The sequence below is a fragment of the Cnephaeus nilssonii genome (genome assembly GCF_951640355.1).
Source record: "Cnephaeus nilssonii genome assembly, chromosome: 11".
Taxonomy (NCBI): Eukaryota; Metazoa; Chordata; class Mammalia; order Chiroptera; family Vespertilionidae; genus Cnephaeus; species Cnephaeus nilssonii.
The window spans coordinates 29,479,031-29,504,693 of record NC_137082.1 but is presented as its reverse complement, the minus strand read 5'-3'; the positions used below and the strand labels follow the sequence as shown (position 1 = coordinate 29,504,693).

General features: G+C 41.0%; 1 pseudogene across 1 annotated transcript in view; it reads left to right on the top strand.

The window, feature by feature from the left end:
• The window catches only part of LOC307107459 (phosphorylated adapter RNA export protein-like), a 106,592-nt pseudogene extending 84,871 nt beyond the window's left edge, over positions 1-21,721 (top strand). The window contains exons 2-3 of the transcript in view: positions 20,455-21,305; positions 21,376-21,721. The product of the transcript in view is annotated as a phosphorylated adapter RNA export protein-like (transcript). The remainder of the gene's footprint in view (positions 1-20,454; positions 21,306-21,375) is intronic.
• Positions 21,722-25,663: the final 3,942 nt, after the last annotated feature.

Here is a 25,663-nt window from a genome sequence, read left to right as displayed (position 1 = left end):
TGTGCTTCCAGGCATCATATTTGTATTCCAGGATGGAAGTTAGAAAAGAGAAAAGTACCAAATCTGTCAAAGTTCAATTCCCTTTTTATAAGGAAATCCAAAGATTTCCCAGACACTCTTCTAATCACATATAAGCTTTTATCTCATTGACCAGATCTGTATCACATAATTATTTGTACTTGCAAGGGAGGCTTGGATATTAAGTATTTCAGTAGAAATGGTATTGCATGAGCCTACCTACATCATCCGCCTCATCACTTTCTCGTTTGGACATTTTAATGCAGTGGTAATAAAAGTTACGTTTATTTTAGAACAGCCTACAAAGCATCTCACTGCTTCTCTAATGTCATTATTTATGACTCCTCTCCTCTCTCTGGGTGTTTCAGCCACAGTGGCCTTTCTCCTAGTTTTTTCCCAACTCCGAGTCTTTGTCCAGGCTTTTTTTTTTGTTCTACGAGGAAATTGTGGTATTGTTCTCAAGTCTTCCCTCTGCCCTGGTAATAAAGTGTCCACCCGTGTCCTTTGTAGAACGTCTCCACGGAGGAGAGAGGGCATGTTTTCCAGCCCTCATACCTGGAGCTTTGACTGATAAACGTGAACAGACTTGATGCTAGCAGAGGCTTTCAATGTGCTGAGAAGTTTGTCGCGGCCTCATCTACTTCTATCATCCACCGTGAGAAGAGCATGTCTCCATAGCTGTTTGGCTCTGCCTGAGGCCCTTGCAGCAGTCCCATCGCCAGCCTGCAGCCTGGAGCCAAGCCCAGCTGGGCCCAGCCAAGATCATCCAGACCCCAGCCAAATCCAAGACTTGTGAGTGAGAAAAGTAAATGTTTTAAGCCACTGAGATTTCTATTATGATTGGAATGCAGCAAAACCTGACACAGAATTGTTCTCCTTCCCACTATTTTTTTGCTAACTTTTATTTATCTTTGGGTCTCAAATGAAATGTCACTGCCTCAGAGAGCTTTCACCTGTACTTCTAATCTTGGTTATGCTTTTTCTCTGGACTAAGCTTTCTCATAGCATACTATTCTGTTCCCTTATTAAACCTGATGTATTTTGTAATTTTATATTCATGTTCATTTGTTAAAAATATACCTCCCACTATGGTCTGTGAGCTACTTGGGCCAAATCCTGTGTATTCATTACTGTATATATCAGCACCAAACACATGCCTGAGCAGTACTCAGTAAATGTTTTTAGACCTGACTGGTGTTGCTCAGTAGTTAAAGCATCGGCCTGCACACCAGAGGGTTTCAGATCCGATTTCCAGTCAAGGGCACATACCTGGGTTGCAGGTTCGATCTCTGGACCCAGTTGAGGTGCGTGCAGAAGGCAACCAGTAGGTGTGAGATCAATGTTTCTCTCTCTCTCTTTTCCCTCCTCCCTCTTTCCTCCTCCCTTCCACTCTCTTTAAAACTCAATGGAAAAAATGTCCTGGGGTGAAGATTAACAACAACAATATGTTAGTTATTGTTTATTGAGTAAATGTATATCCAATTGGAGGAATATCATTTTGCTATTAAAAACTTTCTTTTTGAAGACTTTTCAATGGCATATAACCTATAGTTATGTAATTATGATCCAAATAGCAAGAATGAATGTGAATGTATTTGTACAGAAATACTTCAAGGAAACATACCAAAGTATTAACAATGCTTGTCTCTGTGGAAACATTACAGTGTATCTTTATTTTCTTTTTGATAATTTTTTTTGTATTTTATATATTTGTTCCAATATATTACTTTTATAATCAGAAAACACAATAAAAGTTTTTTTTTTAAAAAAAGGAGAGATTAGTGCTTAGTTGTGCTTCTTTTAGTGATGTAATGAGAAGATTCTAAAGAACATCGGAAGCCGGAACAAAGCCTGGGCAGCTGGCCAGAACATTCTGAGTTGCAAATAACTCCTCCTGGGCTCCTCTGTTCTCAGGGTTCCCCAGGGTCTGTTGTTCCCTGCCTGCGGGAGGGTGTCTGACAAAGTACAGGGAGACCAGGGTCAAGAGGAAGGAGGGTCCCTCAGGGCTGGGCTGACCAGGAGGACACACACCAGAGTGAAGTCCGTCAGGTGAGGTGGGAAGTTCAGACTGAAGCCATCTTAATGGGTGGACCAGGTGAGCAGCTCAGGCAAAGATGTGAGGTGCAATTGCACATGGTGATTTGCCTTCCAGGGGAGGAGTCTGTGATCTTGGAGCAACTGGGCAACTTGACTGCTGTTTGGATTTCCCAGGCCAGATGTTTCTGTGCTGGATTCTTTAGATCCCAGAGTTCCATGCGGATGTCTCCTGGGGGCAAGGGAGTGCTGGAAGGGCCTTCCCATCCATAACTTCAATCAAAAAAGATCCACTATAATCTGTAAGTCTATTAGAAGCAAAGGGTTCCATTACTTTAAAAGGGGATGGGGGTTAAAATCTTATATAATAAAGATATAATATGCAAATGGTCATTACACTGTGAAGTGTAATAACTGACCGCATAACAACCGGATCACAGATCAGCAGGAGGGTGGGGCAGCGAGCTACAAGTGGGCGGCGGAGAGCTACAGGAGGGGGCAGGGGAGCAAGCTATGGGGGGCAGGGGGAGGGGGCAGGGGGAGCTACAGGAGAGTGGGGCAGTGGGCGGAGAGCTACTGGAGGGTGGCAGCGAGCTACTGGCAAGCTACTGGTGCATGGATTTGTGCGCAGGGCTACTAGTCAATAATAATGATAAGGGAGAAGTGCCACTGAAGACTTTTTTTTTTTAATATATATTTTTATTGATTTCAGAGAGGAAGGGAGAGGGAGAGAGAGGGGAACATCAACGATGAGAGGGAATCATTGATCGGCTGCCTCCTGCAAGCCCCCCACTGGGGATTGAGCCTGCAACCTGTCATGTGCCCTTGGCCGGAATCGAACCTGGGACCCTTCAGTCCGCAGGCTGATGCTCTATTCACTGAGCCAAACCAGGTAGGGCCCACTGAAGACTTTTGATGGGGGGAATGATGTGTTCAACCTAAGTCTTTACAATATCTGGTGGGCCAGGTTGCAAGGCCAAGAGCAGTGAAGAGAAACTGAAGGACAGGGGACTGTTGCAATAGGTGAATACTATAATGCTGATAGTAGAAGTAGTAGTAGTAGTAGTAGTAGTAGTAGTAGTAGTAGTAGTAAGCCAGGCCGTATTTGAAGTACTTTATCTACATGAACTCATTCATACCTACACCAACCTATGAAATGAATAGCATTGTAATTCTGTTTTAGAGCTGAAGGAACTGAGGCACAGAGATCTTAAATAACTCACCCCAAGTCACACAGTAAGAAAGAGGAGAAGTCAGGAATTAACCCAGGCAGGCCAGTTTAGAGCCTGGGCCCTCCATCCTTGCCCAGAGTGGGACGGAGGGAAAAGGTCCATCTGGCTAAATAGGTTGACATGACCTTTTTCACTCTGCCCACCATCGCTTGACTTTTTATCCGTGTCTACTGGCTTCAGGTTATTAGTCAGACTAACAGGCTCCCAGGGCATGAGGGTAGCTAGGATGTGTCATACAGTGTGTGTGGGGGGGTCAAATGTGGAGTCTGAAATCCTGGGTGGTGTGGGATGGATGGAGTCAGGTTAATCAGGAGGAGCTGAGGCTGAGTGCAGCAGGGAAAATGCTGCATCCAGTTTGGGGTGGAATGTCCATTCCAGTGGGTCTGAGCTGGGGCCTGAGAATGTGCATCTCTAACCAGCTCCCAGCTGCTGCTGCTGGTCCACGGACCACACTCTTCGTAGCTCTCTTTTACAGCATGCCGCCATCTGCACGGCCCTTCCACAGACACAGCATCGTGAATCTTCTTAAACACTCCCCCATTATGTTTTTGACATGAGTGTTCTGAGAAATACACATAAAAAACTCATTTCCTGTTGTTTTTATCTGATGTTCTTTACTTTAGTCATCAAAACTCTTGGGTAGCTGTTGTACATCTGTGCCTGTACAATAAATTGTTCCTACTGTCTGCTATGCTCTCCCCCACCCTGCTTCCAAATTTATCTAGTTTCTTTTCTTCCTTAAAAAAATGTCCAAGGAAGCCTCCTCTGGCCTCTTCCCCCAATCTTTTTCTTTTTTTAATCCTCACCCGAGGATATTTTTTCCATTGATTTTCAGAGAGAATGAAAGGGAGGGAGGAGGAAAGAAGAGAGAGAGAGAGAGAGAGAGAGAGAGAGAGAGAGAGAGAGAGAGACATTGATGTGAGAGAGACACATCCAGGGAAGGACCTGAAACCCCAGGTATGCGCTCTTGGATGGGTATTGAACCCGAGATCCTTTGGTCCATGGGCCAACACTCCAACCACTGGACCAAACTGGCCAGGGCCCTTCCCCCAATCTTATTTGAGCCCCTGTTCTATGCTCATGGGGCGTTTCTACCTTCCTCTGCTGAGCACAGTGACTGGCATAGAGTAAATGCTCAATAAATATCTGATGAATTAAGTAAATGATTAAAACACTCTGTCCCTCATCAAAATTACCACATAACCTGTATCTCTTTTGTAGTACATTCTTATAGCACATTTTAATCTCTAGAACAGGAATGAAAAATGTACTTCATCTTAGAATCCAGCTCCTATCAATTACTGAGCAGAAGGATTTTTGAGGTCATATCTGAGCTCAGTAGAAAAGAGCAAGTGTTTGATTTATATTGTTTGCCACAGGCAAGATGTGGTGAGTTGGGGTAATAATAACAATAATATATATATATATATATATAGAGTGAATTGATTCTCCTCCTCACATGTCCACACTGAAGATGAAGAGTTGGGATAAAGGTCAATGCCTAAGACACAACTGGACCCAGTACATTTCACAAGGGTTCTGAGACGGGAACACTGTGGAGCTGGGATAATCAGGGAGGGCTCTCTGGAAGGGATGCCCTTAGCAAAGGGAGTTCTCAGGCTCTGGGCTAACTGCTCAGACACCCCAAACTGATCCTCTTCAGATGGAAATCAGATTGGCTGAAGGAATTTAGGAGGTGCAGCTCCAATGCAAGTGCTAAGTGTATAACCCAAGCTTCTTCCCAGGGCAGAGAACCCAGATGGCGTGTTCTGGTCCTAAGAGAGTTAACAGATTTTGGCACCTTTTTTTTAGACCAGGAGTAGTTTCCAAAGAGAGGCCTCAATATGCCGATAGGTTGTCAAGTGGAATTAGAGACTTGGGTTTCAACTTGTTCCCCTCTAGAATGAACACAAATGGGGAATGTCCTGGCACCAGAGAGAAAGCCAGGGGGCCAGGGCACGGCCAGTGGAGCAGAGTTGTGGGCAGTTTCAAACAAGGCTGCTGGGGTGAACAGACGGGGACTTCAGAGAGTTCCACTGCCTCTGAGGATATTTCCAACTTAACAAGTTTAATTTTCCTTTTAGGCCTCAAATAAAATTTGAGGATCAGTTATTCTTGGTATATAAAGATTTTTTTTACCTCTTACTTGATAGGGGTCTCAACTGAATTTTCTTAAAAGTTCAATGGTGGGGGCATGCAGGGTGCAAAACAAATTTAGGGCAGATGACATGATACTGTATATAGACAACCCTAAAGATTCTACAAAAAAAACCCCAAAAAACTAAACTACTAGAACTGATACATGAATTCAGTAAAGTAGCAGGATACAAAATACATATCCAGAAATCAGTTGCGTCTTTATACAGCAATAATGAACTATCAGAAAGGGAAACTAAGAAAACAATCCCATTTACAATTGTATTTAAAAATACCCAGGAAAAAAAATTAACCAAGAATGTAAAACACCTGTACTTGAAAAATTATAAGATACTGAAAAAAAAATTGAAGAAGATACAAATAAGTGGAAGCATATACCTTGGTCATGGATAGGAAGAATTAACATCATTAAAATGTTCACCCAAAGCAATCTATAGATTCAATACAATTCCTATCAAGATACCAATGGTGTATCACAGAACTAGAGTACGTACCCCAAAAATTTATGTGGAACCACAAAAGACCCCACATAACAACAGCAATCTTGAGAAAGAAGAACAAAGTTTTAGGAATCATGCTACTTGATATCAAACTATATTACAAGTTCATAGTAATCAAGGCAGCATGGTACTAGCATAAAAACAGACATTGACATAAATGGAACAGAATAGAGAGCCCAGAAATAAATCCATGCCTTTATGGTCAATTAATATTTGACAAAGGAGGCAAGAACATACAATGTGGTAAAGATAGTCTATTCAATAAATGGTGTTGGGAAAATTGGACAGACACATAAAAAAAAAAAAAGAAAAGAAACTAGACCACCTTCTTACACCATACACAAGAATAAATTCAAAGTGGATTAAAGATTTAAATGTTAGACTTGAAACCATAAAAATTCTAGAAGACTGCATAGGCAGTAAAATCTCAGACATTTCTAGTAGCAATGTTTTGTTTTGTTTTGTTTGGTTTTTTGATATATCTCCTCAGGCAAAGGAAACAAAAGAAAAAATAAGCAAATGGGATTACATCAAACTAAAAGGTTTTTGCACAGCAAAGGAAAGCATCAATAAAATGAATAGACAATCCACTGAATGGGAGAAAATATTCACCAATGATACATCTGGTAAGGGGTTAATATCCAAACTTTATAGAGAACTTATAAAACTCAACACCAAAAAAGAAAAGGTCTCTTCTTCTAGCTTCTAGATCATGTAAAATGGATATGTCCTCTTGGGCTCAACCTTGAGGTCTCTTAGGTCTTCCTCAGTAGATGCCCATATGATCTCCCAAACACACTGCCCCCTGGGTCCTTCGGAGAGGGCCTCTCTCATCCTTCATGATCTAATTTCTGCTCTAACCTACATTACTTCTAGCTAGGATATTAGGCAGTTGTCTAAACATCTAGGATATGTTTGATATACTATTATTGTATGTTTTCAACTAAATGTTTGATGTTAAGGGACACAGGCCTGTAGGACAATATTATCAAAATAAACGCCAATTAAGCGTCATTGTGGGCCTTTGGGGCAGAACTGAGTGGAGGTAATATTGTGAGTTGTTCCAAAGTATTAATAAAGATTATTTAATGAATATAAACAAGTGTTCAGCCTATGGTATTTATTAAAAGAGATGACTCTCTGTCACTCAGGGATGTCAAGTTTCCTGAAAAAGAATAATATAACTAATAAGATTCTATTAAATCAGTTCTATGGTCAGTTAACTTTGGAAAATTCTACAAGCCATGTTCTTTCTTGGGAGCCACAAGGCAGATCTACCTATCAAAGGCTCCGGGATTTCCTGCAGGAAGGAACATGTCTCCATATGACAATTTGGCTTGCTTTCTTTTTGTCCTAATTATTTAAGTAGACCGAATGGTCCTTGCGGGCAAGAATTAAGAGTTTGAACAAATGCACATCAGCATTCAGCCTACATTCAAAATTCCGAGAGGTTAACCCTAGCTGTCCCCAGCCTCCTTGGAGTGTCCAAGATACTCTCCTCTTCCAAACAGGTCCCCTTGTAAGTGAAATCTTAAGACATAACCCCTTGTTCTCTCGTGTGCTGACATCCTCCAGTGGACTTCAGAATGAGCAGCCAGGCTCTGATTTTCAGTCCTGGAAAGTTTGAAAGAAAAGCTATTTCAAGAAAGAGGCCAGTCAAGATGCCTTCGGAAGATGGGTTACTATGGAGACAAGATAAGACTTTGTCATTTTGAAAACTAATGACAGGTTTTTTTCCCTATAGGAAAACAATTCAGTGAGTAGAGAAGGTGGGTCTGACTGAGGCTTTTGTCAGCTACAGTTTTTTATCCCCACAGGTATTGGTCCACATGTTAGACAATGCTGAGTATTTGTTGGACAAAGTGCTAGGAGGAATCAAGTAAAAAGGCTGGGGGTTGGGATACATGGAACCACTGCTATCCAGACGTAACTTGTGTCCCCAGGCAAGTCACATGACTTCATTTAGGTCTCAGATTCACCATTAACTAAATGTGTGGCTGAAAATTAGGAGCAGGAGCTTGACATGCTCACAGAAGTGCTGCATCATTCAGTTATAATCCCAGTAGGGTTATTTTTCCTTCCAAGCTGATTTTAAAATGGAAATGGAAATTCAAAGGGCCTAGAATATCAAAGCAATCTTGAAAGAGGAAAACAAAGTGAAGAACTTAGCCTACACAATTTCATGACTAACTATGAAGCTACAATAATCAAGACCGGGTGCTACTGACAAAAGGATTGACAAAGCAATCTATGGAATGGAAGAAAGAGCTCAGAAATAGACTCTCACTTATGTAGTTACTAGTGGCCCGGTGCACGAAATTCATGCACGGAGGGATGTCCCTCAGCCCAGCCTGCACCCTCTCCAACCTGGGACCCCTCGGGGGATGTTGGACATCCCTCTCAAAATCCAGGACTGCTGGCTCCTAAATGCTCACCTGACTGCCTGCCTGATTGCCCCTAACCACTCTGCCTGCTGGCCTGCTTGCCCCCAACTGTCCCCCCTGCTGGCCTGCTCGTCCCCAACTGCCCCCCACTGCCAGCCTGCTCACCCCCAACTGCCCTCCCCTCCTGGCCTGATCGCCCCTAATAGCCTCTGCCTTGGCCCCGCCTCCATGGCTTTGTCCAGAAGGACGTCCGGAAGGTCTCCAGGTCTAATTAGCATATTACCCTTTTATTAGTATAGATTTAATTTTCAACAAAGACAGGAAAGCAATTCAATGGTAAATGGAAAGTCTTTGCAATAAATAGTCCTGGAACAACTGGACAGGTATATGGAAAAAGACATCAAATTCTACCTCAGACCTTATGCAAAAATTAATTCCAGATTAATTATAGACCTAAAATGTAAAAACTAAAACCATAAAGCTTCTTAAGGAAAATGTCCCAACAGCATATAGAACTTTGTTTACTGCAGACCTCCCTGAGCCATGTCTGATTGCTCCTACTGTCCTTGATGCATACCTAGGCCATCAGGAGGGCATCTATAGTGGTTTGTGTTATTGGGAAAAGTTTTCTTAATATGAAAGTGTAATAGTCCATTCTTTGAACCACATCAAAATGCCTCAGAATAGATGTGGCTTTACCTGAATGTCCATCACTCATAAAATGAGGGGCTGGTGTCCATTATGTGATGTCCTGGGCTCTTTCTGACTATAAATGTTCTGTGTCTATTAAAATGATGGAGGGAAGTGATGACTCCCAGGCAAAATGCTCAAGATCTAGAAACAAATGGCCCAAATCTAGTCTGAGACTGAGGTTTTTGAGAGACTGTAGGCCTAGCCAATCATGCGGCCACCCAGGAACACAGAAGAAGGGGTTCTGGGGCTGCTTCCTTAATAAGGTGCTGGCTCATGTACCACCATCTCAGGGGAACACTTCTGGAGAACCCAACCCAGGATACCCACCCCATGCCAGGCACAGTGGGGAGGAAAAGAAAACCCATTCCTTCAATGTGACTGGCCCCACACAAAGCAATTAAGAAAAAATATTTCTTAGACAGTAGCAAGTGGTAAAAATATTGTGGCCCAATTATACCCCATTTATAGCATTGAATGCTTGTCATGGTGCCAGCACAGTGTAACAATAATGTGAGTGGAAAGGAAGGGTGACTAGAGAGATAAGGGAAACCACTTCCTGAAGAGGTGGCTTCTGAGGTGTGAATAGAACTGGCAGGTGTAATGTTGGTAATAACATTGAACCCAGACTGCATCCCTCCTTCTTTTGATCTAGAACTCTGCTCAGAAGCAGGTTTAGGGGCTGAAAGGGATCTGCCTACCCTTTTCACTGACGCCTTATTCAGGATGGGAGCTGCCTGCCACAGTTCCGTTTCTTGTGAATTATTTGTGTCCAGACAAGAGGCTGCTCACTTTGATCATCAGCTTTCCCCCAACATGTTGTGATTTAAATTCTCTTTGGGAGATAGGACATGACATGAGACATGTTACCTAGGGAAGTGTGAAAAATGCCTCCGGTTTTCAGCTTCTGAGGAAATAAGCAAATCTTGCTTTTAATTCCCTGGGCCCTGATTGATTGATGCCCTTGTTCATTCATTCAGCAGTTATTATTGAGCACCTACTATGTGGCACACAATGAACTAACCTCTAAAAGCTCAACTTCTAATAAAGGAACAGACACACAGAATTCTAATTTCGTGTGATTAGTGCAATGATAGAGACATGTCTGGGACTCATGGGATTACAGACAAGGAGATCCTAACTCACCACTCAGTCAGGCCAACCATTCAAGGGCATTCTTTCTGTGGCCATGCCTTGTCTTGCTACACAGTTGACTGATTCTAGTTGATATCGTGGCTTGCAAAATAATCATTTACTATATGAAAAATCTCTTATAGCCTGCGTTTTCAAGGATAAAGGGAATGAAATATTATTTAAGCCATCATATATATATATATATATATATATATATATATATATATATATATATATATATAAAATGTGCTTTCAAGGAGTGGATTTAGCTCTGCCAGTGTTGCTCAGTGGTTGAGCATAAACCCATGAACCAGGAGGTCCCGGTCAGCGCTCATGCTTAGAATGTGTGCTTGATCCCCAGTCGGGGGCATTCGGGAGCCAGCCAATAAAGAATTCTCTCTCATCACTGATGTTTCTATCTTTCTCTCCTTTCCCTTCAGCTCTCTGAAATCAGTAAAAACATATTTAAAAAAAACACTGGAGCATAATTATGCTCTGTGTGTGCCCTGTTGTTTTGATCCCAACATAAAAACAAAATGTCAGCTGGCACACACACAGGTGAGAGAAATTCACCTCTCACATTATAAACCAAAGTGGTATCCAAGATGACACTTAGTAAAACCTCATTCTATTCCCTTTATGAACATCATATTTATGAATAACTTTGCATCTGGTTTTATTAACTTCTTGGTAATTGTGTGACCTTTTTTTTTTTTTTTGTATCTAGGATGCAACTTTGAATGTTGCTTCTTGTAGGTTTGATCTCTTCTTTACATTTAGAAAGAAACGACATAATATTATCTTGAAAATGTTATTTTGTACTTTTTCTGGTTGGGGATATGAGATTTTTTTTAGTTTACGAGGAGGTAACTGTGCTATATTTGAAAATCCCATAAATGTTTAAACACCTTCATGTACTACTTATTAGAATGAATTTTAGGAAGTTAAATCAGTAGAATGGAGTCAGAGAATAGATGTGGAGAGTTGCGAATATTAAGGGCTCAGAGATGATTCTTGCGTTTCTCATTTGTTGAATGAATGTAATGGAGCCTCCAATTGAGATAGACTGCGCCTCGTGAGCCACATGCAGCTCTTTGGCCCCTTGAGTGTGGCTCTTCCACAAAATACCACGGCCTGGGCGAGTCTATTTTAAAGAAGTGGCGTTAGAAGAAGTTTAAAAGATTTGGCTCTCAAAAGAAATTTCAATCGTACTGTTGATATTTGGCTCTGTTGACTAATGAGTTTGCCGACCACTGCTCTAGAACAAGGTGCAGTTTGGGGGTAGGGAAGAATAGAAACATTTCAAATCTGTGAATTCAAGGTGCCCATGGGGCATCCAAGTGGAAATGTTCAGTGACTGTGAGTCTGCTTCGAGTTGAGGGTTTGGACTAGAGAGATGAATCTGGGCATTATCAGCAAATGGGAGGCAGTTAAAACTGAAAAAGGATAAGATCATTGCAGACCAAGAGCAGTGGGTATAGATTGATCTTCAAGGGGCAGGCAGGAGAAGAGAAGCCCCCAAAATAGAGAAGGCAGGGCCAGAAAGATAGCAGAGGAGTGCAGTGATATGTAAGGGAAAGGAATAGAGCATTTCAGGGAGGAGGAAGTGCTAAAGAAGCGAAGAAATCCAGAAAGATTAGAACTGAACATAGAATAGAGGTAACATGTAACTTTTGTGGGAGGATAATTAGGGTAAGTTTGGCTCTGTTTTGTGGGTAAAGCAGCAACAAATCTTTTGGGAGGTGTAGATGAGTAAAAAAGGAGGGAGGTTACTGAGCCGAGAGAGGGCAACTTGAAATAAAGAATGTTTGGTTGTTTAGGATGTCAGGTTGTTTACAGTGCCAGTAGAGAAAGACAAGTGGAAAGTGTAAGGAATGAGGATGACTGGCTTGAAGGTCTGGCCTTGTACAGGAGAGAGAGGGTGGCTGGGGATGTCAATAAGTGTAAAATGGGGGGGGGGGCGCAGAAAGTTGGGGTTCATATCTGATGACCTATTTTTTCTCCATAATGTAGAAAACAGGGTTATTTGCTGTGAGTGAGAAATGGGGGAAAGAACTGAGTAGAGATTTTATGAGGACAAAGGTTAGAATAGTTATTGAGGACAGTGGGACAGACTTGCTTAATTCAGAGCACCTAATGCCAAGCTAAGTGTGGAGAATTTAAATTTGTAATGGTTAGTTTTCTTCAGCAACTTTGGCATCATAAGAGGAGAAAGTAGATTCGAGTCTTGATCTTGGATGAACATTTTGCAGGACAGGTGAAGCAGAAGAATGAGTGTGCAAGGAAAATGATGAGTTTACTTATAGAACAATTCAACAAAAGTGTTATGTCTGGGGAGGGGGGAAAGAAAACAGGCCAGGCTTCAGCTGATAAACAGGCACATTGGGGAGGGTATGTTAAGGGATGGGACCTCTCTGAGGTAGAAGAAGAGGAGTGGTGGGAACCAGAGGAGGAGGACAGTTCATCAGTACCAGTGAATGGGATATTGACATTTAAGACGAGTGGAACAAAGATTCAAGCTTGGATCAGGAAGTGAAAGGCTGAGACGAAGTAGAAGTGAGTGAGAGAGCAAGGACTAAGATTTAAACACCAAGTGCGAGGAGAAGCCACTTCCTGAACATTGGGATCTTCCAGACAATGTTAGCAAACTGTATGGAGAGGAGGAACCATAGACTGGAGGCTAAGTGATCAGAGAATGAGGGCAGGGCCAGGAGGTGGTGGATGAAATTAACCAGAGGAGCAGCAGAGTGCTGTAGACCTAGGGGATGCAGGCATCAGAGGAGGTGTTTCTACTCAATGACAGAGGACTAAAGGGGTCAGGAGAATGACTCAGTGGTATGTCAATGAACATTGTGCAGGACAAGTGAGGCAGAAGGATGAGTGTGCAAGGAAATTTAGGGGTTTTCTTATACAACAATTCAACAAAAGTTCTATAGTTGAGCCACCAATTGAGATAGACATGTAGGTGTGGAAAAAAGAGAAGTCCCCACTGAAGACTGGGGAGGAATTGGGGTCCTCGGGGAGCATCCCTACAGGTAGTTTAGGATAGAGCATTGTTGCTTACAATGGAAGAAAGCTTCTAGAGAGATCAGATGGATGGATGGGATGGGAATTATTGAGGGGATTCAGGAGGAGTAAGAAAGTAAGAGAGAATGAGAGTCCAGTCTGGGGCAAGGCGAGTGTTGCCCCTTCTATGGATACCAAGCTTATTAGAGATTAGAGGCATAATTGGAAGACCCTCAAATGCCTTAATTCAGGGACAAGCCAGTTTAATTCTAGATGTCCTGAAGGCCCCAGAGATGGGTAGTGTAACCTCAGAATGGACAAGTGTCTCCCCAGATCCTCAGAGAAGTGATGGGGAATCCCAATGTGAGGAGAAATAATGGAGGCTCTAACTCCTTTCTCTGTCATGGTTTGAAATGCCATCCCATGTGTTTCATCTCACATGGTGGAATGACCAAGAAGCTGTGAGACCGAGTTAGTGGCCAAGATCATGAAAAAGGAGGTTTAAGGCCCCGGAGACAAAGCTGGTGATACCCACAGCTTTGTTGCACCTTCACCACAGTTCATGCATCTCAGACATCTAGTTATGGCAACAGAGCAAGCACAAGGGTTGGGTCTGACCTGTCTTTAAACCTGGATCCACCACTTGGATCCACAGGCAATTTCTTTACCCTTTGAGGGTCAGTTTTGTCATGGGTATAAAATGGGGCTGTTTTCAGAGATACATATAGTTCCTAGCACATGGTAGGAGTAAAATTAAAGAATTCTTTCCCCTCGTGCCCAGATACAACTTGCGTATGGATGGAGCTGTGAGCAGCTACCTAGATCTTACCCTGGATTATTTCCAAAAGTTCTTAGTTCACATCTCTGTCCAACCAGAAGAATCAACAGCTGGTGACTTCCATCCAAACGATCTCTGCCCTTTGTATTTCCTGCTCACTGGCCTCACTCAGGTGTGAGGAGATTCATTTGGGTTTAATAAACCATTGTGCTTTATAGGATTGAGCTGACACTGTAAGTAGGACCTGAATTTCAGTGGGATTTATAGGCTACAAGAGAATTGGCTTGACCTTGAAATTTGTCTAAAACCCCAAGTGAGTGAGTGGGTAAAAATAGTCGCTGAGAAACCTGTCTGGCCCATAACATTAGTCATTTTGCAGAAGCCTTGCTGCATTTTGCTCTGGGGGCTGAGCAGGAGCTGATTCCAATGGAACCTTTTAGGGTCAGGACGTAACCTGGTACCAGGGTGGAAATGGCACTTCCCAGCATTTGGCTTTCTTGTCCCTGGGCAGGCAAAGAGAAGTGAGGGGTTGCTCTCCCCTGGAGGCTATGGCCCATCACCATGCCCCCAACTGAAAGCTCAGCAAGATCAAATTAGGCTGGACTTAGCATAAAGTCCTAAGGTTACAACATAGAATTTTAGAAAAGAAAAGAAAATAAAGCTTGTTCATCAAGTCCTAGCAGTTAGGACTAGAGCCTCTGAAACTGTGAGGAGGCTCTGGGAGGCCAGACTCCAGGTCTCATTCTCTCCCCATTATGGAGAGATTATGGGGAGTTGTCATTCCCCCAGGGATGCCCCAGTGTGGGCATGGAAACAGAAGGTTTGGAGAAAGGCAAAGGTGGGTCCATCCCTACCCCATGAGGTGCCACAGAAGGTTTGGAGAAAGGCAAAGGTGGGTCCATCCCTACCCCATGAGGTGCCACAGCTTCCCAAACCACACTGTGAGCTGCTCTTAGAGTCAGGAGTAGGAGGAGGAAAGATGATGGTTCAGAACCCAAGAGCCCAACTACCTCCTTGTCGGAAGGAGGCAGGACAAGAGAGGAGAATGCTATCACATCATGGAAGACAGGATCTTGGGCAAGCTCTCCCAGAGAGATGGGCTAAAACAGGCTCCACAATACTTTCCAGGTAGGACTTACAGATAAGCACATGCAGGCTATCTCTCCTACCCAGCCCACCTGGGGCTATATCACCTTGAGAAATTCCTTCCTTTGGAATTAGGCCAAAAGGCCTTTTACGAAAGATATTCCCATTTGGGACAACATTGCATGTATACTACTAGTAAGTGAACCAGTAGTCTCCTTGCAGAGCATAAGGAACCCAAGATGGCATGAGTTTGAATGGCATGGTGGGGTGGGGGCTATTAGTGGACGTGGCACTCTCTGGAGCATGGTTTATCTTTGGCATTCCATGAATGTTGGTTGAATATGCATTGTAATTTGTCTAATAAAGGGTTTTCTTTTTTTTCTTTCCTTTTTCTTCATCTTCTATTTTTGGTCTGTTCACATGAAATATTTAACTTGGATCCCTGGTCTAAAATTAAAACCTCAGGTTAGACAAGTTTGCAGAAATGAATCACATCCACTCAAGTAATTCTTAGGACAGTTGACCACAGGAAGAAGTCATCACTCATGAGATGAGTCAAGGTCACAATGAATTGATTTCCTTCATTTCCATCCCTATTATAATGGCCCCTGTTCCATGTTCCTAGAGAAAAGACTGCCCTGCTTTTCCCCACTGATTCTGGCTTTAATTCCTCTTTAGTTACTCATATTTTTGAACCCCAAATTCTAGGTGGCAACAAAGGGCCATCTTTGTCATTTCACACTGCACATGGCTTAAAAACCTCATAACTTTTTCCTGAAATCAACTGTCTCCAAGAAGTCTTGAACAGAGAGAAGTGAGTTGTGGGAGAGAATGATTCAGTGGCCGGAGAGCCATGTCCCACTCAATAGTTCATCTTTATATTCCTTGGTTGTAGGAGTGGGGTCACTGGGAGGGTCTGTTGCAAACACATTGGATAGCTGGGATGGTTTATTTTTAGCGGTGAGAGAGAGAGAGGAAGAACTTCCAAAGATAGAACTCGTGCCCACACTCTGCCAGTTCAGACTTGGGGGCGGCTGACAAAATGGACTGGAGGATCTGAGCCAGAACAAACAAGTCTGCAGGCCAACTCAAGGGGAAGGCTGGGGGTGGCAGCTGGTCCCACCATAATGCACAAGGAATGAGCTCCACGGGGTTCTGGATTTGGTCCTCAAATCCCTTCCAATGGGATTTACAGCAAGAAAGACCCATTTCCTTTCTTATTTGTCCTTTTCTCCCTAACCAATGACCTCTTCTTCCCGCCAGTGACTTTCATAACTTTTCCCAGCCTTCTCACTGCTAATGACAACTCACGGCCTCACAGTGCGGAGGAGTTGGGTGGGGAGGATTCATGTTTGGAACTAGATAGATGTGAGCAGAGTAGACAGCCCTTATGGAGTGTGGCTTTAAAAATCACAAAAAGACTGTGCATTTTCCAAACTTGACCCTGCACAGGCTGGCGTGCTGCCTACAACCGCCCCAGAAGAATGGAGCATTTCCACAGAAAGCCAATGTAAATGTGCAGATCTGAGACCTGGAGATCAGTGCCGTATCTGGGAGCAGTGGCAAGCCGAGACCTAGAGAATTAGCCTTGGTGAGTCAAAGGGTTTCCGTTGTGTATCCTGGGTCTGAAGCCCCCTTTCAGATCTGTGTCTCTCCCTCCTTCGTGCTCTCAGAAGAGACTGACAAACTCGTGCACACAGAGGGGTAATGACCCTGAGGCTGCCTTCCTGGGGCCTTTGCGTCTCATCAGATGTTCTGTAGAGAGCGGGAAGCTCACATGCAAGGTTTTTAGGACCATGAAAGAGGCCAAGAAAGGCTTTTTGGTGTTGTTGTTTGGGGAGACCCATCCAGAGAGACCCTGGACTTCTTCACTTAAGTTTAAAGGTTGCCTCTTTTGGGGTCTCAGGAGGGACAGGCCTTGGAGTGACAGATCTTAAAAGGAGGTCTGTCGTGTGTGTGTGTGTGTGTGTGTGTGTGTGTGTGTGTGTGTGTGTGTGTGTGTTTAATAGACTTTATTTTTTACAGCCGTTTTAGGTTCACAGCACAGCACAATTGAGTGGAAGATACAGAGATTTCCCATATAACTTCTGCCCCCACATACTCACAGTCTCCCCAACTATCAAAATCCTGTACCAGATAAGTGCTTGTATATTTCCTACATTAATGATGAACTTACAGTGACACATTATTGTCACTCAGGGTCCTTAGTGTACATTAGGTTGCACTCTTGGTGCTGTACATTCTGTGGTTTTGACACATGTGTAATAACATGTATCCATCATTATGGTGTCATAAAGTAGTTTTACGGCCTTAACAATTCTCCGTGTTCTGCTTATTCATCCCTCTCTATAATCGCTGGCAACCACTGATCTTTTTACTGTCTCCATAGTTCTGTTTTTCCCAGAACATCCTATAATTGTAATCAGACAGTACATAGCCTTTTCACATAAGCTCCTGTCACTCAGTAATATACATTTAAGTTTCTTCCATGTCTTTTCGTGGCTTGATAGTTTTTTGTTTTGTTTTGTTTTGTTTTAGCACTGAATAATATTCCATTGTCTGGGTGTGCCACAGTTCATCCATTCACCTACTGAAGGGCATCTCGGTTGCTTGCAAGTTTGGACAGTTATGAATAAAGCTGTATAAACATCTGTGTGCAGTTTTTTGGTGTGGGCTTAATTTTTCATCATCTTTGGGTAAACACTAAGGAGCACGACTGCTGGATCGTTTGGGAAGAACGTTTCGCTTTGTAAGAAGCTGCCAAACTGTCCTCCAAAGTGGCTGTACAATTCTGCGTCCCCTCCAGAGTGAATGAGAGGTCCTGCTGCTTCACAGCCTCCCCAGCACGGGGTGCTAGTGTAGATTTTGGCCATTCTCATAGGTGTACAGTGATACCTCATTGTTGTTTTTACTTGCATTTCCCTGATAACATATAATGTGGAGCATCTTTTCATATGCTTACTTGCCATCTGTGTATCTTCTTTGGTGAGATGCCTGTTAATGTCTGCCCTTTTTTTTTTTTTTTTTTGAGTTGTTTGTTTTTAAATTGTTGAGTTTTAAAAGTTCTTTGTATATTTTGGGTAACAGTACTTTATCAGATCTGTCATTTGCAAATATTTCCTCTTAGCCTGTGGCTTATCTCCTTATTCTCATGACAGTATGCTTTGCAGAGCACAAAAATTTAATTTTAACGAAATCCAGCTTATCAGTTCTTTCTTTCATGGATAGTGCCTTGGTGTTGTATCTAAAACATTCTTGCCAAAATCATCTAGATTTTATCCTTTGTTATTTTCTAGGAATTTTATAATTTTGCACTTTACAGTTAGGTCTGTGATCATTTTGAGTTAATTTTGTGAAGGGTGTAAGGTCTGTGTCTGGATTTATTTATTTTTTTCCCTGCATGTAGATGCCAAGTTGTTCTACCCCCATTTGTTGAAAAAACTATTTTTGCTCTAGTGTAGAGCCAAGTCTAAACGTCTCTCCGAGCAGTGTTACATTTTTTACTACACAATAATAATCACATGATGTTTTAAAGCACGGTTTTTCCTCACCTGTAAAAAGAGAATAAGGATTCCCACTGCTCAGGGACAATAAAGTAGCTAAAGGATACATATGGAAAACACTTGGCTGTTGTTATTATTATTTTCCTTTATAAGTGAGGGGACAGGGTGCAGCTATTCGTTGTCAGGATTGGCATAAAACGTAATCATCGTATTTTAAACATCAATTTTCTGTTTCTGCCCTTCCTCCCTCTCGGTGGCACTATGTCCCTTGGTCTCAGCACTCACTGGCTATCAAGTCCTGCATCTCTTGTCCCGACAAAGCATCCGGTTCAGTGTTTGGAACTCAGTGTGTGCCTCCCCTTTCATCCTCTGGTGTTTACATACTTTTCAATGTCTCTAAATGAAATATGCAAACAATGTATAGAACAAAGAAGAAACCATAATGGCAATTAGAAGAGATTTTTTAAAAAATTAAACTAAAACCAAAAAAACCCCCACACATTAAAATTTGTAGTTATAACTTAATGAAAGTCAATATTTTAAATGCTTATATTAGAAAAAGAGAAAGGCTAGAACTTCATTAACTTAGCATGCAACTTAAGAATTACAAAGAACAGCAAAATAAATCCAAAGAAGCAGAAGGAAGGAAACAATTGGTATAAAAATAGAAATTCATTATCTAGAAAATATACAAGAGAGAGCATTAACAAAACTAAAAGTTGGTTCTTTGAAAATATTAATAGTCAAACTTCTGGCAAAGAACAAAATTAAATAATAGAAATAAAAGGGAAAAATACAGATACAGGAAAAATTTAAAACATAGAAACAGTTTATTAGGAGTAATTCTTTAAATAATAAATTTAAAAACAGATATGAAACACATAAATTCCTTTAAAAATACCACTTAATAAAATGGACTATAGAGGAAATAGAAAGCATCGGTATTCTATAACGAACCCTTGAAAAAACCGAATTAGCAGTTTAAAATTTTCCTTCAAGAATATACTAGACTCTGCCCTAGCTGGTTTGTACTCCGTGGATGGAATGTCAGCCTGCAGACCAAAGGGTCCTGGGTTCGATTCTGGTCAAGGGTACGTGCCTTGGTTGCAGGCTCCTTCCCTGGTTGGGGCGTGTGCAGAAGGCAACCAATCGATGTGTTTCTCTCACATTGATGTTTCTCTCTTTCCCTCTCTCTTTCACCCTCTAAAAAAAAAAAAAAAAAAAAAAAAAAAGGAAAAATATCTTCGGAGGAGGATTAACAAACAAACAAACAAACAAACAAACAAAAGAATATACTAGACTCTGATGCTTTTAAAGTTGAGTTTTAGTAAGCATTCAAGTAATAGATAGTTCCAATCTTATTCCAAACTCTTTCAAATAATAGAAAAATAGGGAACACTTCCAAATTAATTTTATGATGTGAATATAACTTTGACACCAAAAACAGGCAAACACGGTTAAAAAGGAACATTGTTGACTAATTTCACCTATGAACTTATTTGCAAAATCCTAAACAAAAACTTGTCAAGCCAAATTCAAGGCAATGTTATGACCAACTTGGTTTTACCCCAAGAATACAAGAAGATTTAACATTAGAAAATCCCTTAACAAATTAAGGGGTAAACACCATGTGATCATCTCAATAGATGCAAGAAAAGCATTTGATAAAATTACAAATCCATTCATTATTAAAAACTCTAAGCAAACTAGGCACTTACCTAACCTGATAAAAAAGCATCTGTAAAATGGCAAAACAAGAATGCCATATCTCTTCCCTGGTATTCAATATTGTACTGGAAGTCTTAGCCAGTGAATTAACTCAAGAAACATAAATTAAAAGTATAACAACTGGAATGTGAGAAACAAAACATTATATTTCAAAATATTTAAAATTGTCCAGTCCAACTTGCTGCCCGTAGGAACATGATGCAGGGTGCAGGAGGCAGGCGATGTGGAAGATGGACAGCGTTCGGACTTGGATTCCCAAGTGATGGTGGTACCCGGCCACAGGCTGCTGCAGGTGCCGAAAGCTCTAGGTGGGGACAGTGCAGCAGCCTGTGCACCAGTACCACATTATATGCCTGTTAAAGGTACGGATCAAGTGAAGAGAGGCTTTTTTTTTATTCAGATGATGATGACTCTTTGGAAATGCAGGCAACAAAGATGTTTTAACCCCCTTCCCAAACCAGAGCCTTTTCCGTTTGGCCAGAGCAGCCAGAAACCACCTGTCACCTGTCGCTGGAGGCAAGATCACAACACCTGGGTGCTGTGCTGCAGGAGCAGAATCAAGATGCAGTGGCCGCTGAACTTGGTATCCTGGAAATGGAAGGCACTATTGACAAAAGCAGACAATCTGAAACCTACAATTATTTGCTCAGAAATGTGAGTGGGTGTCTCAAGAACATACAAAAGAATTAGACAAAGAGCTAGATGAATATATGTGAAATGGCAAAAAACAAACAAACAAAAAAACAGGCTCAAAGGAAGAGGAAAATGGACAAGGTCATCTCAATTGGAAAGGACGTGGCAAAGACTAGGGGCCAGACTAGAAATGAACTATAAAGGTTGCTGTGAGATCACAGAGGAGGATTCTCAGGAGAAACTGGTGATGAAATTACTTTCAGGTTGCAGGAACCAAAGGAAGATCTGATAGCCCGAGTAGTGAGTATAATTGGGAACAAAATGGCAACTTCTGATGGAAACTGCTGAAGTTGAACAAATGGTGGCTTTTTTATAATGAATGGCAGCAAGAGCGCGCCTCTGGCTGGGCCAGATCACAGGCAGTGCAGTGTACCCCATAGAATGGTTTTTGCAGATCTCATTTCACTCAGCTCTCCAGAATGGTAGTTGAAGAAGAACAACAGGTGGAGTTCTCCTGAATCTCCTGAAAAACACTCCTGGTATCGGTGAGGAACAAATTAAGAAAGGACATTTTCTATATTGAAAATCGAAAGGAATATGAAAATTGAAAAAAGCTGCTAGGAAGAGGAGAACACAGCCGTTGGGGGAAAAGTTGAAATAAGCCGTTAAAAGTCTAAATTTTCGAGAAGATGATGATACATTATGAGAAACGTTTGCAAGTGACACAAATGACACCTTGGCCCCTCTTGATGAATCCCAGGAAGCACATGGAGACACACAGCTGGATGGAGAGGAGGCCATCGAGGTTGATCATTCTCATGATTTGGACATTTTTTAGTACATTTTGAGGAATAAACCTTTCTAAAGTAATATTGTCATAAACCATTTCTCCTGAGTTGCTTCATTTTACTTTGCACTGATAAACATAAAAATCTGGAAAGACCTATTTTGTTGTTTTAAATAAAATTGAACACGTATGTGGAGAGATTAATGCCATTGATAGAAACATTTAGAATTTTCTCAAGACTGATAAAACACTTAAAAGTATATAGCAGAGGATTTAATTCCTCAATCTGTTGCATGTGCTAATTGTAACTAGTTGATAATCAGATTTGTCCAGGTCATTATAACATGCTATTCAAAAGTTTGTTTTCTTTTTCTGACTTATGTTTGCAGTGAATTATGACCGGTTTCAAAACATTCCATTAAAAGATCCTAATAAGACACGTAAGTAGTTAAACTATTTTTTTTTTTACAAATGCATCCAAGTTTAGTTTGTGTTCTCAGAACTCTTAGGCTATTGAAGGATAGTGATTAAAATTCAAAGAGGTTTATATTGATGGCTGTTTGCTCTTATTTGTTTGTCCAGGAGTAAATAAATAGTAGAAGTTTTTCCAAGGTGTCTTCATTCATAACATTAAAAAATAAAAATAAAATAGCCTATGTTGTAAAAGTATCTTTATTTTTTAAATCTTTATTATTGAGAGTATTACAGATGTCCTCCTGTTTCCTCTTTTCCCTCCACTGCCCAGTTCCCACCTGGCCTCACGCCTTCACCACCCCTTATTTGCATATAAGTTCTTTGGTTAATCTCTCCCCCCATCCCTTTCCTGAGATTCATCAATCTGTTCCATATTTCCATGTCTCTGGTTCTGTTTTATTCATCAGCTTATTTTGTTCATTACATTCCTTATTCATTTATTTTGATTTTTAGATTCAGTTGTTGATAGATATGTATTTATTGCCATTTTATTGTTCATATTTTTAATCTTTTTTTCTTCTTCTTCCTCTTCTTAAAGAATATCCTTCAACATTTCATGTAACACTGTTAAAAAACGTACAAGTATCTTTAGATAACAAATTATTAGAAATAAGAAGAGTATTTAGAAAAGTTCTGAATATACATAGTCAAAATACTAATGATGCCAATTATGAAAGCAACAACATCTAGGAATAGATCTAACAAATGATGTGCAAAAGCATGGAGAAAGTATAAAACTTTATTGAAAGATATTATCATATTAACCTAAATAAATGGACAGTATGTCATGTTTATGGATAGAAAGACTTAATGCCATAAAGACAAAAATTCTCCACAAATTATTCTATAAATTCAATGCAATTTTAACTCATAGAATTTGGTGATTCTAACATTTTTATGCAATAACAAAGGGCAAAACCCAGCCTATATTTTCCTGAAGAACAAGGCAGGGAGAGTTGTGATACTAGGTATCAAGATTTATTCCAGTACTATAGCAATAAAGGCAGGGTGATGTTGGTTTGGGGATAGTGATGTCAACCAAAAGCTCAGAATGGAGAACTGAGAAGCAGACTCACAGTAATATGAAATCCCGTTCCCGCCCACAGTGCCCACTGGAGACCAGTGGGGAAAGTTTGAATTCCTAAATATGGAAAAGTTTTTCCATGTGGAAAATATAAAATTGGATTTCTACCCCCATACCATACACAAAAATCAGTTCCAAGTAGAATAAAACCATAGTTGTGAAAAGTAAACTATACAGCTTTTATAAACAATATAGGAAAAAAATTTATGATCTGGGAGTAGATAAGAATTTCTTAAATTAAAAAATATCACAAAAACACAAACACTAATTGAAATGATAGATGAATTCATCTATATTAAAACCAAAAGCTTCTTTCCATTAAAAAACACTGTAGAATGAAAAAAAAAACAAAACCCAAAAGCTAGGATAAGATATCTGTAACTCATCCTATATAATAAAGAGCTAATATGCAAATGGTCATCATGCCCTCACGTCCTCGTGCCCTCTCACCCTCTCGTCGGAACGGCTCAGACACTCAACACTGGTGAGAGAAGAATGGGGACCAGCCTAGCTGTGGCCTGGGAGAGGGACAAGCTGCCTGCCCCGTGGTCCCAGGCGCCAGCGGCTGCACCTGTGCCTGTGCCTGTGGCCCGGAAGAGGGACAAGCCACCCACCCCATGGTCCTGGGCGCCTACAGCTGTGACCCAGGCAAAGCCGCCCCCCCTACAGTTCCCTGCAGCTGCAGCTGGCCCGGGCAAAGCCAGCCAGAGGGAGGGAAGCCTGGGTCCTGGGTGCGGGGCGAGGCAGAGGCAGTTAGGGACGATCAGGCCAGCAGGGGAGCAGTTAGGGGCAATCAGGCAGGCAGAGGTGGTTAGGGGCGATCAGGCAGGCAGGCAGGCAGAGGGCTTAGGGATGATCAGGTAGGCAGGCAGGCGAGCAGTTAGGAGCCAGCGGTCCTGGATTGCGAGAGGCAGTTGGAAATCCCCTGAGGGGTCCTGGATTGGAGAGGATGCAGGCCAGGCTGAGGGACCCCTTCCCCCCACCCCCACACGAATTTCGTGCACTGGGCCTCTAGTACTAGTATAAGATGCAAAGGATTAGTATTTAGAATGTACAAAGCATTTCTACAAAAAAAAAAAAAAAAGAGGATGGGATGGGGGAAGAAACAATAACAGGCATTTCACAGAAGAGGAAACTTAAATGGTTCATAAACTCTAAGTAATATATTTATCAAATATTGAGTTCATAAAAGAGGTAAGAATATAAAGATGGAAGTTTCGATTAATAAACATAGTTCAAAGTTAATATATAGAGAACCTAAAAGTATATTATTTTGATTTATAGAATTTTGCACCACAAAAACTGCAAGTAAATTTAAGTTTTTGCTCTCGGGGAGTGTGGGACTGAGTATCGGAAGGAACCAAGTTTTCTTATATTCTTCTAAAAGTACACACAGATGTTACTTAAAAATCAAAGAAAATATAATAAAAACATTTCATTTTAACAAGAAGCAGAATGCTAAATAATCCAGAGTAAATATGTCCAAATAGGCAGCATCTACATATAAATACATTTAGAAAACTACCAAGGGATATAAAAGAAGCATTTAATAAATGAAGGGCTATGTAATATGGGAATGAGATGATAATGTTGTAAGGATGCCAGTTCTCCCCCAAATAACCTATGTATTTAACATCTCTCCAATCAAAATATTTTTCTTTTGATCTCAATAAAATGATCTAAAAGTCTGTTAGAAAAATATCAGAAAAGAATAGCCAAGAAACAATAAGAGTTATGAAGATTTTATTTTTCCTAAAAATTAAGATAACCTAAAAATTCAGTAATTTAAGTACTTTGCCCCTGGTGTAATGATAGACAGAGAGATCAATGTAGCCAAATAACATGATCAATCGAGTTCATCAAAGAGTATAGAAGGTGACATCCATAACTGTGGGGAAAAGTACATAGTTTTGGGACCTGGGTTTCTTTGGAACTAATGTTAAAGTCTTAAAACAGGCAACATATTATTAAGTGAAAAGAAAGTTATAAAGCAATTTGTGAAGTAAATTCCATTTTTGTAAGAATAAACTTACATTTGAACACACACACACACACAGATACTAAGGATAAAAGCAAATAGTAACACTGGTTATTTCTGGTGGTTGGCCATATGCAGTTTTTATTTTCTACTTTTATCTCTATTTTCTAATTTTTTAGAAGAAACTCAACTTTTAAAACTCGGCTAATTATTTTAGGAAGTATAAAGTAGACCTAAACATTTCTATCACATATATTAAAAATATTTCTTAAACAATGCCAGATCTCTGAAATTCTACCACCCATATTTCTTTTCCATTGTATGACAAAAATATTTTTTTAAATATATTTTATTGATTTTTTACAGAGAGGAAGAGAGAGGGATAGAGAGTTAGAAACATCGATGAGAGAGAAACATCGATCAGCTGCCTCTTGCACACCCCCTACTGGGGATGTGC